This window comes from Ranitomeya imitator, chromosome 1 (genome assembly GCF_032444005.1).
Source record: "Ranitomeya imitator isolate aRanImi1 chromosome 1, aRanImi1.pri, whole genome shotgun sequence".
NCBI classification, from domain to species: Eukaryota; Metazoa; Chordata; class Amphibia; order Anura; family Dendrobatidae; genus Ranitomeya; species Ranitomeya imitator.
The window spans coordinates 1,209,797,158-1,209,812,676 of record NC_091282.1 but is presented as its reverse complement, the minus strand read 5'-3'; the positions used below and the strand labels follow the sequence as shown (position 1 = coordinate 1,209,812,676).

At 44.9% G+C, this 15,519-nt stretch overlaps 1 long non-coding RNA gene across 1 annotated transcript; it reads left to right on the top strand.

Annotated features, from left to right (window-relative positions):
- The first annotated feature begins 13,801 nt into the window (after positions 1-13,801).
- Positions 13,802-14,124, top strand: LOC138658377 (uncharacterized). Its single transcript, XR_011317478.1, has 2 exons — positions 13,802-13,867; positions 13,966-14,124. It is a non-coding gene; the product is annotated as an uncharacterized lncRNA (long non-coding RNA).
- Positions 14,125-15,519: the final 1,395 nt, after the last annotated feature.

The following is a 15,519-nucleotide window of genomic DNA, read 5'->3' as shown; positions in this document are numbered from 1 at the left end:
AACCCTAACCTTAACCCTATTCCCAAACCTAACCCTAATCTCAAGCGTAACCCTAATGCCAACCCTAACCCTAATACCAACTCTAATCCAAACCCTAACCCCAAATCTAATCCTAACTTTAGCCCCAACCCTAGCCCTAACTTTAGCCCCAACCCTAACCCTAGCCCTAAGGCTACTTTCACACTTGCGTCGTTTGGCATCCGTCGCAATCCGTCATTTTGGACAAAAAACGGATCCTCCAAATGTGACCGCAGGATGCGTTTTTTTGCCCATAGACTTGTATTGCCGACGGATCGTGACGGATGGCCACACGTCGCGTCCGTTGTGCACTGGATCAGTTTTGTTTTGGCTGACCGTCGGCACAAAAAACGTTCAATGTAACGTTTTTTTGTATGTCGTGTCCGCCATTTCTGACCGCGCATGCGTGGCCGTAACTCCGCCCCCTCCTCCCCAGGACATAGATTGGGGAGCGGATGCGTTGAAAAACTACATCCGCTGCCCACGTTGTGCACAATTTTCACAACATGCGTCGGTATGTCGGGCCGACACATTGCGACGGCCCCGTACCGACGTAAGTGTGAAAGAACCCTAACCCTGAATTTAGCCCCAACCCTAACCCTAAATTTAGCCCCAACCCTAACCCTAGCCCTAACCCTAGCCCTAGCCCTAACCCTAGCCCTAACCCTAGCCCTAACCCTAACCCTAGCCCTAACCCTAACCCTAACCCTAGCCCTAACCCTAGCCCTAACCCTAACCCTAGCCCTAGCCCTAACCCTAGCCCTAACCCTAACCCAACCCTAACACTAATTTTAGCCCCAACTGCTCTTCTCCTGTCGGCCGGCAGATGTCGATAGATGGCGGGCGCACTGCGCATGCGCCCGCCATTTTCTTTTGCCCAGAAGATGCCGGCGGCCAGGAGGAGCAGCAGGAGGACCCAGGGACACCGGTAAGTATAATAGGGTCCCCGAATCCCCCTATTTCTCTGTCCTCTGATGTGCGATCACATCAGAGGACAGAGAATTACACTTTGATTTATTTTTTTTTGCGGTCGCCGGGTAAACAGTTAATTACCGGCGATCGCAAAACAGGGGTCGGTAAAACCAACCCCGATCATGTTCTTTGGGGTCTCGGCTACCCCGAAGCCGAGACCCCAAAGATTCTCCCGGTGCCGGCCGCATGCGCAGTGCGCCCGCCATTTTGAAGATGGCGGCGCCCACCGGGAGCCACGAGGAGCACCGGGGGAGATAGGTGAGTATCGGGGGGCTACCTGGGACCCCTTTTCTCAGTCCTCTGATGTGCGATCACATCGGAGGACAGAGAAATTAAAAGAGATCACTTTTTTTTTTTGCGATCGCCGGTAAACGGTTAATTACCGGCGATCGCAAATGCGGGGTCAGTTAAAAACCCCCCGAATCATGTTCTCTGGGGTCTCGGCTACCCCAGGCAGCCGAGACCCTGGAGAAAATCCAACTCTGGGGGGCGCTATTCACTTTAAGTACCCTTAGCGGCCGCCGTTAAAAGGCGTATCGGCGGTCGCTAAGGGGTTAAATGTATTTTATCGGGAATTTGTGCGAAATATCAACACAAAGTAGCAAATAGTTTTGAAGTGTAAAAAAGGATACATGAAAAATGTTACGTAAAATTGTTTTCATCCCTATTGAGTCAACAAAATTATGACCTTTCGCTGCAATTACTGCTGCAAGTCTTTTGAGGTCTCTACTAGCTTTGCACATCTAGAGGTGACATTTTTTACTCTTCTTCTTTGCACACTAGCTCTCGCTCTAGGAGATTGGATGAAGACGTCTGTGAGAAGTAATTATTAAGTCCTGCTACAGATTCTCAATGAAATTTAGGTCTGGACTGTGATTTGGTCATTCACACACATGAAGATGCTTTTATCTAAATCATCCACTTTAGCCGTGGCAGTATGTTTAGAGTCGTTGTCCTTCTGGAAGGTGAACCTACACCCCAGTCTCAAGTATTTTGCAGCCTGTAACAGGTTTTCCTCAAGGATTGCTCTATTTTTAGCTACATCCATCAACTCTAACCAGCTTCCCTTTCCCTGCTGAAGAAAACCATCCCTACAGCATATTGCTGTCACCACCATGTGTGATGGTGGGGATGGTGTTTTCTGCCACACACATAACTTAAATCAGAGAGTCATATCACACAAAATAGTTAATAAATAACATTTCCCACACGTCTACTTGATATCAGCACAATTTTGGAAACATAATTTTTTTTATTAGGATGTTATAAGGGTTAAAAGTTGACCAGTGATTTCTCATTTTTCCAACAAAATTTACAAAACCATACTTTTTAGGGACTACCTCATATTTGAAGTGAGTTTGAGGAGTCAATATAACAGAAAATGCTCCAAAATAACACCATTCTAAAAACTGCACCCCTCAAGGTGTGGAAAACCACATTCAAGAAGTTTATTAACCTTTCAGGTGCTTCACGAGAACTAAGCAATGTGGAAGGAAAAAATGAACATTTTACTTTTTCACAAAAAATTTACTGTGGAACCAAACTTTTTTATTTTTACAAGGGTATCAAGAGAAAATGGACCACAAAATATGTTGTGCAATTTCTCCTGAGTGCGTTGATACCCTGTATGTGGGGGAAAGCCACTGTTTGGGTGCATGTCAGAGCTAAGAAGGGAGGGAGCACCACTTGACTTTTTGAACGCAAAATTGGCTGGAATCAATGGCAGGCACTATGTCGTGTTTGGAGACCCCATGATATACCTAAACAGTGGAAAATCTGCAATCCTATCTCCAATCCTAACACATCCCTAACCCCAACCCTAACCCCAACACACCCCTAACCCTAATCCCAACCCTAGCATAACCCTAACCACCACCCTAACCCCAACACCAACCTAACCCAACACCACAACCCTAACCCAAACCATAGAGCCAACCCTAACCCTAGCCCCAATACTAACCATAGCCCAACCATAACCCTAGATCTAACCATAACTCCAATCCTAACCCTAGCCCAACCCTAACCCTAGCTCTAACTGCAACCCCAACCATAGCCCCAACTCTAATCCTAGCCCCCACCCTAGCCCTAGCCCAGGCCCAATCCTAACCATAGCTCTAACCCTAGACCAACCCTAACCCTAACTCTAATAGAAAAGTGGAAATAAATATATATTTTTTTATTTTGTCCTAACTTAGGGGGTGATAAAGGAGTGGTTGATCTATTTTTTTTATTTTGAACACACCCAAATTCCCCACACCAACACTAAAGGGCTCAGCAAAATCATGCAAAAAATACATGAGGTTTTAGTTGATTTCTAGGCCAAAATAATAAAACACGCACCAGAGTTAAGAGTCCTCATTAATGATTAATAATGGAGTACCTGAGATTCATGGTAAATTTGTCATGAATCAAATTTTTGGGGAAAAATTAGTTAAAATTGACAAAGTTGAATTTCAAAAAGATTTGATCATCTCTACTCTCTTTTTTTTTAGACAGTCCAAACTTCACGTAAGTAGATAGACAGAGTCCAATCCAGGGTGATCAATTCCAAAAGGTAAAGTGTATTCCACCATCAGGAGAACAACGTTTCGACCTATTATAGATCTTTATCAAGCACAGAGCAAACTTATATAGTGTTCTTTGAAAACATACAAATCACCATAAAGGCCAAACCATCCCATACAAAGTACAATTACACATATATTTCAATAAAAGGGATGGAATCTCAGACAATGATACATACAATGATACCAGTTAGGGCATGGCGATCCAGCTGTCAATCAGAATGACCTTGGAAGTCCTGCCCTGTCTACAGAGCGGACTGGAAAAGAAGCCTCCGCTCTGTAGACGTGACATCACCAGAGGCTTCTGAATCCCTGGCAGAAGTGCTGTGTGCCCGCTCTGCCGGGTGAAGAACGGTGCTGTGCACAACAGGCAACTAAGCTGCAATTATCTGCCTGTTAGTTGTTAGATACATTTTAAAAGGCAGTTCATTCTCAGAAACCTCTGATGTGGTTGAATTACAACAATTCTGCAAAGATGAGTGGCCAAAATTCCTCCAGAGAGTTGTAAAAGACTCATTATCAGTTATAGCAAACACTGGATTGCAAATGTTGCTGCTAAGGGTGATCCAATCAGTTATTAGGTTTAGGGGTAGTGATGAGCGAGTATATTCGTTGCTCAGGTTTTCCGGTGCACGCTCGAGTGATCTCCGAGTATTTGTTAGTGCTCAAAGATTTAGTTTTTGTCGCCTCAGCTGCATGATTTACTGCTGCTGGACAACCTGAACATGTGGGAATTCCCTAACAAACAGGCATTCCTCACATGTATTCAGTCTGTCTAGCAGCCATAAATCATGCAGCTGCGGCAATAAAAACTAAATCTCCAAGCACTAACAAATACTTGGAGACCCCCCGAGCATGCTCGGGAAAACCCGACCAACGAGTATACTCGCTCATCACTATTTAGGGGGCAATCACTTTTTCAAACAGGGCCCTGAAGGTTTGGATTTCTTTTTCGCTTAATAATAATGACCTTCTTTTAGAAAAAAAATTGTGATTACTTGTGCTATCTTTGTCTAATATTTACATTTGTTTGGTGATCTGCAACATTTAAGTGTAACAAACATGCAAAAGAATAGGAAATCAGGAAGGGGGCAAACACTTTTTCGGACAACTGTATCGCACACTGTTATGTACGCCCCACATTAATGGTACCTGATGCTGCACATTATTTAGGGCAATAAGATGAAGAAAAGAGGGAAAAACCTATAGCACTAAATATTGCACTATTATCCGGTTCAGCAATGTATTTGGCTCTATGTAGAGATGCGTGAGGACTGTGAGGGCGCCTGTGACAACCACATTTATGGCACCGGAGGCTGCACATTGAGAACTCAGTGGATTATTCTCCGGAACATCTGTGGTGAGAAGAAGAAGACACCGGAATCTTGGGTTTCTGTCCGGTCTAGTATTTTATGCATGGCTTCTGGCTTACTTCAGGCAAAACTAATTTATTGGTGGCTAAAAATGTTCAGGGCCTCGTCCCCCACCGGTTGATTATTCACCTTACTGTAATACATGGGCGGATATACCGCCTGTTCAACCGGTGCGGCTGCACTGGTGCTCGGAGGCTCCAGGGGCCCCTGCAGGTTGGATAATAATGACAGCAATCTGGCCAGTTTATCTGGCCCCGAGGCTCTGGGGGGGCCCTGGCCAGATTGTCCTCATGTGCGGTGGGCAGGAAGCCATCCCTGCAGCTCAGCGGCCTGCAAGAGAAAATGGCAGCGGAGTGGAGCTGCAGAGATCCATCCTGCTTCCTACCCGCACTTCCTGTCTCACACATCAGCGGCTGAATGACATCATCATTCAGCGCCACGGCTGTGCGAGATAGGAAGCTGCCGACGATGATACGGCTTCAGGATACCTTGCGCAGAGGTGAGGTGTGTGTGTGTATGTGTATTCAGAGAGGTGAATGTTGCTGTGTGTGCCTGTCTGTGTGTAGGTGGAGGAGAGGGAAATGATGGGGGTGATGGGGCAGAAGGCAATGATTGGATTGACAGAGAAGGCAATGATGGGGGTGATGGGGCAGAATGCAATGATTGGATTGACGGAGAGGGCAATGATGGGGGTGATGGGGCAGAAGGCAATGATTGGGTTGATGGAGAGAGCAATGATAAGGGTGGGGGGAATGCAATGATGGAGGTGGTGAAATGGGCAATAATGGGGTGGTGGGGAGAAAGCAATGATGGAGGTAGGGGAGAGGGCAATAATTGGATGCGGGGGAGGAAGACAATGAGGAGTGTGGGGGATTGGGATGGGAGGAAGGATTTATAATGGATTTAGGAACAGGGGGAGTTGGAGGAAGACGTTATTATCGATTATTATGTCTATCACAGTCCCTTAGTATATAGTGTACTCACTTATGTATAGCATGGTCTCTTAGTGTACTCACTTATGTATAACACCATCCTTACTTACATAGTTTCCTCTTTTGTTTTGTATAAAAACGTTCCTTATTACATACCATCCTCTCTAGTTATATATGATGCCCTCCCTTATTATATAGCTTCCTCTGCTGTTATGTACAGTGCTGTCTCTTACATTGTGTATTCTTGTTATTTTTGTTATTCACAGCGCTCTCTTTTATTACATAGCCCCCTCTCTTGTTAGATATAAAATGACTACTGATGGAGGAGCCGGTGACCAGACTTCCAGTCCATCAGCTCCTCCTTTAGAAAAGAAGCTTTCCCATGCTCCATCAGCCATCATTGCATTATACAGCTAACAAGACAGGATGGTATGTAATAAAAACAGGGCTCTATAAGATCCAATATGTAAGGGAGACTATGTAATATATACATGCATGTGTGTGACTTGTGTGTGGCTATGTATATATATATATATATATATATATATATATATATATATATATATATACAGCTTTGTTGCCTTAAAAGGAGGGGGCCCAGATGCATTTCCTGCACAGGGGCCCCAAGCTGTCTGTGTCCGCCCCTGCTGTAATATAATATAATATAATGTACAAACCGCTCGCTGTTGGAGTTTATCAGGCTTGTTGGTATTAATATAGATTTTCTGTTCCTTCTTTGCATAATGAAGCTGCGGTGACTTCCCTGTAGACGTCGCTCAGTATAAATGTCGGTGTCCTCGGTGACACAATCCCGAACCATGAAGATGGCGTCTCTGAGTCCTCTCCTCTGTGTCCTGTATCTCTACATACAAGGTGGAGCACTTGAGACCCCACAGATGAGACATTAACCCCTTACTGGGATCAGGGTCTGTAGAGATGTACAGATATCACTAAGTGACTAATATCTTTTCTCTGCTTCTTGCAGTTTCCTGTGGAGAGATTGTGGTGACTCAGACCCCAGGATATATGGCCGCTGCTCCAGGAGAAACCATCAAGATGCAATGTAAAACCAGTTCTAGTGTCACCGCCGGTTCATACACTTATATAAACTGGTACCAGCAGAAGTCAGGACAAGCCCCGAAACTTCTCATCTACTGGGCGACGACGCGACAGTCCGGGATCCCGGAGAGATTCACTGGGTCAGGATCAGGGTTAGACTTTACTCTGACAATTACAGGTCTCGAGACGGAAGATGCAGCAGATTATTACTGTCAGCAGAGTCGGAGCGCTCCTCTCCACAGTGATACAGAGCCGTACAAAAACCTCCTCCCATCCCCCATTATGTTGCTGTATTACAATGTTGTGTAGATGAAGGTGCAGAGAATTAGCAGAGCGCTCAGTGACTATTTCTGTCTCCTCTTCTTCCTCTGGGAATAGATTATTTCTGTACAGATCATTGTATAAACCAGTCAGGTATATACAGCATTATGCCAATTTTTTCAGAAAATGCGGAAATAATGCTGTAAAGTAAAAATATTTTCATAAATAGAAAAGATTTATTATTATTATGCCTTGATTATGTATCTCTATCATATTACACAGCGCTTTACAGGCACCATCATCACTGTCCCCATTGGGGCTCACAATCTACATTCCCGATCAATATGTCTTCGGAGTGTGGGAGGAAATCGGAGAACCCGGAGGAAACCCACAACAACACTATGATAATAGTTTATTTATATCAAATAACAAAATGCAAAGAGAATGAACAAAAGAGAAACTGAAATCACATCAGTGCTTGTTGTGAGCAGTGTTTTCATCCGTTTTTCCAGACCCTCTATAATCTATTTTTTACTTTTCTTTTACAATAAGGAGGAGGTTTCCTTTGTAGATTTAATGTTGCGACTTGATAAAGAACATTGGAGGATTATAACGGAAGAGAACGGCTATGGTTGAGGCGCTTCAGAGTGATACTGCTTAAGGTACCTTCACACTAAGCGACGCTGCAGCGATATAGACAACGATGTCGATCGCTGCAGCGTCGCTGTTTGGTCGCTGGAGAGCTGTCACACAGACAGCTCTCCAGCGACTAACGATCCCGAGGTCCCCGGTGACCAGGGTAAACATCGGGTTACTAAGCGCAGGGCCGCGCTTAGTAACCCGGTGTTTACCATGGTTACCAGCATAAACGTTAAAAAAACAAACACTACATACTTACCTTCAGCCGTCTGTACTCCGGCGCTCTGCTTTCCTGCACTGACTGTGAGCACAGCGGCCGGAAAGCAGAGTGGTGACGTCACCGCTCTGCTTTCCGGCCGCTGTGCTCACAGCCAGTACAGGAGGAGTGCAGAGAAGCAGAGCGCCGGGGACAGACAGCTGAAGGTAAGTATGTAGTGTTTGTTTTTTTAACGTTTACGCTGGTAACCATGGTAAACATCGGGTTACTAAGCGCGGCTCTGCGCTTAGTAACCCGATGTTTACCCTGGTTACCAGTGAAGGCATCGCTGGAGCGATGTCAGCGGGAAGTCCAGCGACGAAATAAAGTTCTGGACTTTCCTCAGCGACCAACGATCTCCCAGCAGGGGCCTGATCGTTGGTCGCTGTCACACATAACGATTTCCTTAACGATATCGTTGCTACGTCACAAAAAGCAACGATATCGTTAACGATATCGTTATCTGTGACGGTACCTTTACTCATAACCTCAGATAAGGATAAGATTATCCTAAAGTGATTAAAAGACCTCTGGCTGGTTGCCCCACCCCCGCACACCCGATGAGAAAATCATTTTAGTTAAAAACACAATAAGATCATCAAAAATACAAAATACATTTTGCGTTTCATTATGAGACAATTCATCCTAATGACATAATATCTATTAAAAATTAATAATGTAAGATTAAATCAGTCCTTTTATTTAATCCCTGTGAATGCGATATACTTAACTTAAGACCCCAGTATGCTTCTGGAGCGCCCCCAAGGGCAGCGGGGTACTCAGTACCGGGTCCTTCAGTTCGCAGGAGGATGTCACAGTGGCTGACCCGGTCCGTGGCCCTTGGGACGTCCGTGTAAAAGGGAAAGGTCTTTAAGGGGAATGTTCGTGACGCCACCTGTGGTATTCGGTCAAGGTGACCGACGCTGCTTTAAGGGGTCCGCTGGGGTGATGTTATGGCAGCTAGATGGTATACCTTCCTGTGAGGATAATGTATAAGTTTTAGTTTCTCTTGCCAGCACATATAGGGTGGGCGTTGACCCCCTTCACTCTGTGTTTTGCTTGCTGGAATGTTTGTGTAGAAGAGGAATTTTTACGACCGCTTTAGCTGCAGTGGACAGTTTTGCCAGCTGAAAGTGGTCTGATATCCCATTCAAGACATGCGGTTCTTTGTTCTCTTATAGTAAGATATTGGGCCACCGATTTGGGCTAGAAAAATAAGAAGTCCATGCTGCGAATCTCCATTGGTGGATCTATCAGCCACTGTAAGCGTGAGCCTCTAATTCCAACAGGTAAAAAAATACAGATTTCTACAGAACTGTGTGTCCCAACTAGCCCGAATTTAGTACCAATAGAAAGCCAATGGTAAAAGAAGATGAAAGAGGGGTGTGTTATGATTCTGACATGTTCGGGAACGAAAATACAAGGATTATACGAATTGTTGGAGAAAACTGTACAGCTGAGGAGAGAGGAGGGCGATGTTAACTCAACCCCTTTAGTGATGTCACCAGGCTGAGCTATAAGTTTTATGCCAGGCACCCACCAGTCAGTCTTACCTGAGGAGCCCTCCCTGCTAGCCCTGATGCATTGGGATATTTGGGAACTCCACCCACTAGTCTGGTTGCCTGCAATGTCTTGAACACATGTAAGTGTTAATTTCTCATTTAACCCCTGCTATTTTTATAATTACCTTGTACATATTTTCAATTGTCTCATATTGTAACATCTTTATATGCCTTTTTATAAACACTGCCTTAATCTTTTACGGGGTAAAATATCTAAATACTAGTTTCGTTCTCCTGCTCTAAAATGTACCCTAAGTCTTCTGAAGGGAATTACGCTACTGTTTTGGGTTAGCTTCGGACCCATTTAATCGAAGCTGGTGGCAGCATACCTTGTTCCGTGCCTTTGGGAGTCGTTGTAGCGACGGTGGCGTTGATAATTATTGTTCCTGCCTGAGTGGGAGTAGTTATATCACCTCGCTGCAGCGTGCCCAATAGCCAGTACAAAGTAGGCAGCCCTTCTGGCGACTAATTACCCTAGGTGCAGTACCTAATCTGATCTGAGGGTAAGGGGGCGCCATAGAGCTGTAAAGCGGGATATACATAAATCTCTGCAGTTCGTGGTATATTGAAGAGTAGTGGGATAACTAAAATAAGCCCCTGCTGTAAACTAAGAGGTCAATAGCCTTGTGTGTGTTTTCATCACAGTGTAGCAGTGGAGGGATAACTTAGATAAGCCCCTGCACATATGATAGCCATCTGTTGGCCTAAAACCACCCCGATTCGTGACGTAGGGGTGACAGTCATGGTGTGAATCGTGACACTTCCCACAGGTGAAGTATGTCCCCAGGGCTTCCCAGTGTGTAGATGGTGGATGGTGAGAGGTGCAGAAAAGAAAGAGGACACAAGGTTGCAGTCTCTTTACCTTTTACTGAAGGCTTCAGCATCCACAGCCAAGAGCACCAGATCACAGGGCAGACAGAGTCCGGCCGGTTTGGAGGCAAGTCCAGAGACCCCTGGTCCAGGTAGAAATCAGTAGCCTTCCTCTAGCACCATGGTGTTGTAGTACCTTACTGCTAAGCTTCTCAAAAGGTCCTGACATATGTTGTAGATGTTATGTCTCTCTCTCTGTCCCCCAGATGGATAGGACAAACCCGTATGACCAGTGGCTTGAGGTGTTTTACAGGGACTCTATCATGCCCCAGCCTCTAAGGGGTGCCACCTTGCCTCCTGGGTGTAGTGGCGGGCAGGTAACGTGAAATTAGCTGTCCTGCCGGTCTCTGGAGCAAGGCATAAAGGATTGTTGCTCCCTCGGTGTTCCGGCTAGCAGGATCCTGCGCCTCAGAAGGAGGCAGCCTGTGTAGGGCAGAACTCCTCCTGGTATCCACTCCTTTGCTATGACTTCTTCACCCTCTCTACAATACAGTTCTCCTTCAGTGTCTCTTTCTAGAAGCTGCAGCTCTCAGAGCATGCACAGCTCCGTGTCCTTCTGTCTCAATCTCTGACAGGATCCTACCCCTGTCAGGGACCAACTACCTGAGCGAAGCTCAGCCATCAACTAACTAACTAACTTCCTCCCCAGGCAACCAGTTTTACCTAAGTGTGTAGAGTGCCCTAATAAATAGGAGCAGAGCTCCCCCTGGTGGCCTGGAGTATGAAATATGTTGCATGTTTGTGATACCTGGATTCAGTTGTCCTTCTTTGCCTCCAAAAGTAATATCACTCTCCCCTAGAGGAAAATGATATTACTGCAACGACCAGGACCCTGGGGCGCTGCACTTTCCTGTGAAGGACAGCTCATTTGTGATCGCCTACCCTCAGTGAACATTTAACCCTTTCCAACTATCTGCAGTGTAGAGATATTGCAGAGCTAAGTTCTGTATTGTTAGAAATACTTCCAAATCACATCTCACAGCAGTCAGTGTGGTAGGAGGCTCTGAGCTCTGAGAGGAGATCTGGAAGTGTTTGTAATGATGCACAGCTCAGCTCAACTGTATCTCTACACAATAGCTGCAGAGCTATGCCTCATTAGAAATGCTTGCATATCTCCTCTCACTGTACTGTTAGCTCTGATCCTTCCCCCACAGTGACCGCCATGAGATGAGATCTGGAAGTGTTTGCTATGATACATAACTCAGCTCTGCTTGTACCTCTACACAGTAGTTGCAGAGATCAGTGTGGAGAGGAGAGCATGTTCTTTTTTTCAATTTACTCTATAATCCTGTAGTTCAAAAAATAAAAAGGAGAAATTAAAAATTAAAAGTTGTGTCTTACTCAGCTCGGCAGCAACTATTCAAGGTCCGCTTTAAGAAACATAAAACATTTAACAAATTCTCATGATTATACACATTCAGTATCTGGAAGAAGTCTTCTGGAAGATCTCTGCCAAATGGGAAAGACAGATAGATTATCCGCACTAGTTTACATGGAGCAATCACCAACACTGCATATGTCATTATTGTATGTATATTACTGCAACCAATCAGGAGCATCTAACGGGATCCATTTTGAATGGGCACCCAAGTTAACCACTAGCCATTTAATGCTGGCCCCACATCTAACAGATATCCTTACTAAAATACAATTCTGCTTTGGGGTTACTATAATGGGCATTCTCTGTACCAGGTAGGCTGCAGCTTATGGGAGATTCAGTAATTGCTAGCTGGAGATCCGAAAAGTCAATCATGGAACTAAAGAGACTCGTTTGTCACATATAACTTCTTCCTATCCCTCCTCTTATTATCCTGACCCCAAATCCAAAATCTCCTCTGATGGAAATCTCATGATTATGCTGAGCCATTAGGGTCTACAAGTGCTGATATAAAGGTGCTATCCTACAGATACCCCACCGTCACTGCCATACAGAACAGGCCACATAGTGTCAGTACAGTAATAATATCAGTGGGGGATTTATAGCCATAAATATATAACTGTAATAATGTATGCTAGATTTCATAAATAATGTCGATAATGCATTGTAGAAAGGGATCAAATGCTCGGATAAAACTATAAGATGATATTAATGTAAAAACATATTTATAAACACATTAGAGGCTCCGAATATGTTTCTGAGAAGAATCAGGACATCACTGATGGTCAATGATCTCAGGATAATGATCGGGGATTAGATCTCTTCTGTAGGAGATCCCTGATTGCAGTAAGATCCAGATCACTGATCGCTTGTGAAGGGGCCAGGGTGGTAGTCGTGGCGAGGGGCTTCTGTTCTTCTACGCCCCGTCACCCCACAAATAAAAGATAATGTCCTGTCTGTCGTGTGGTTTGTGTACAGTGAATAACACTCACGGTTGGGTTGGAGATTCCTCTGGTCCTGCGATCCCGGATCCAGATCCCACCACACATTCAACCACAGTCTCTGATTCTTTTTTCAAAAACTCAACTTAACATAAGGTGATTAATTGCAGATACAGCACAATATGTGTCTATTTGTTCATCCTGAGCCGTCCCTTCACTTTCTGGCACCACTGGCCCCGGAAACGCTCTTTATTCCCCTGCAGCTACCATGCTTTAAGGCCTACTCGTCTGACATGGTTTCTCAAACAGCTTCCCCTTATGGAAGGTGAAAAGGGCATCTTTCTTCCTGTCTGATGGGCCGTAGGCCCCAGATATCCTTGGGAGACCCCACTGAAGCTAGTAACAACCGCACGCAGGCTGCTTCCTTTGCAGTCCAGTGCTCTTCAGTACTATCCATCCTCTAGGCTTAATCTGCTTCCCTTCATATCTCACTATCTCTCCAAGTTACTAACTACCAGGAATTGTCCTATTCTCCTTACTGCTCCGACCCTTCCTAATTGGAAAATTCCCTACACTGGGGCTGTTCTCTTCTATGCTTAACCAAAAACTGATCATATCTAACCTCCTGTACTACAGTGCCGGCTACTGTACTAACCCAGTCCTATCCCAATCTATGAACCCTATGCTTATTTCCGAATTCCTTACCCTAACACCTCTCCCTAATCTTATCACAATATAATAATTACATTATTATAAACAAGATACATATAAGCAACAATTACATGAACTGTGCTCACGTTATCATTGGGGGGAGAGGCGCATAACATCTCCTGTCACATCATTACATGCTGGCACCCGGCACAATTTACATGTCTCCTGCTTTACATCTCTGCTCTCAGGGGACGTCTCCTCCAGTGATTACAGCTGGTATATAGGAGACATTGTGCAGGTGACATCTCTATAGTCTATGGCCATCAGTCCAGGGAGATGACGATGGGTTTACAGGGAGTTGTGCTGGGTGTAATTCTTCTTCTCATCCATGGTGAGAGGTCCATGAGATGATGGACAGGACAGTAGTAGAGAACAGCACAATGAGGCGACATTAACACTAACACTTATGTTTTCTTTATCATTCCTTAGACTCCTGTGCACAGATTGTACTGACCCAATCTCCAGATCTCATCACTGTGTCCCCGGGAGAAACCGTCACCATCTCATGTAAGGCCAGTAGTAGTGTATATAGCAACTTACACTGGTACCAGCAGAAATCAGGACAACGTCCAGCACTTCTCATCTATGCTGCAACCACCCGATATACAGGAATCCCAGACCGGTTCTCTGGATCTGGATCTGGAACTGCTTTCACTCTTACAATCAGCGGAGCGACAGAGGACGATGCAGCAGATTATTACTGTCAGCAGAGTCGGAGCTATCCTCTCACACAGTGACACAGAGCCGTACAAAAACCTCCTCCCCATCCCCCATTATGTCGCTGTATTACAATGTTGTGTAGATGAAGGTGCAGAGAATTAGCAGAGCGCTCAGTGATTATTTCTGTCTCCTCTTCTTCCTCCTCTGGGAATAGATTATTTCTGTACAGATCATTGTATAAACCAGTCAGGTATATACAGTATTATGCCAAATTTTTCACCATATGCGGAAATAATGCTGCAAAGTAAAACTACTTCCATAAATAGAAATTATTTATTATTATGCTTTGACTATGTATCTCTATCATACTACACAGCGCTTTACAGGCATCTTCATCACTGTCCCCATTGGGGCTCACAATCTACATTCCCTATCAATATGCCTTTGGAATCTGTAAGGAAACCGGAGAACCCAGAGGAAACCCACAACAACACTGTGGTAATAGTTTATTTTTATCAAATAACAAAATTCAAAGAGAATGAGCAAACGAGAAACTGAAATCACATCAGTATTTGTTGCCAGCACTGTTTTCATCCCTTTTTTCTGCTCTTCTTACACAAAGGCTCCCTGACTGTCTATCACATGAAGGTGATGGCGCCGGCACCACCACTGACTCCCGATAACTGTGTCCTGGAGACATCACTGACTCCAGGAGAGATAAGTCACCGGCAGAGGAGTCGTCTGATGTATCTGACATACCGCGTATTATTTAATCAGAAACTCTATAATCTATTTTTTACTTTTCTTTTACAATAAGCAGGAGGTTTCCTTTGTAGATTTAATGTTGCGTCTTGATAAAGAACATTGGACGATTATAACGCAGGAGACCGTTTATGGCTGACACCTTAAGGTACCGTCACATTAAGCGACGCTGCAGCGATATAGACAACGATGCCGATCGCTGCAGCGTCGCTGTTTAGGTCGCTAGGAGACGTCGGGCACCGGCAACAGCAGAACGATGCAGGAGCGATCCAGTGACTTATCGTTCTCGCTGGTTGTTCGCTCCATGAAGAAACATTGCAGGCATAGTTGCTTTTGCTGTCAAACATGACGAATCATGCCGACCTGACGACCAAATAAAGTTCCGGACTTTCAGCTACGACCAACGATGGCACAGCAGGATCCTGATCGCTGCTGCGTGTCAAACACAACGAGATCGCTATCCAGGACGCTGCAACGTCACGGATCGCTGTCGTTCTCGTTGGTAAGTTGCTTAATGTGATGGTACCTTTAGTCATAACCTCAGATAAGAAAGAGATGAAC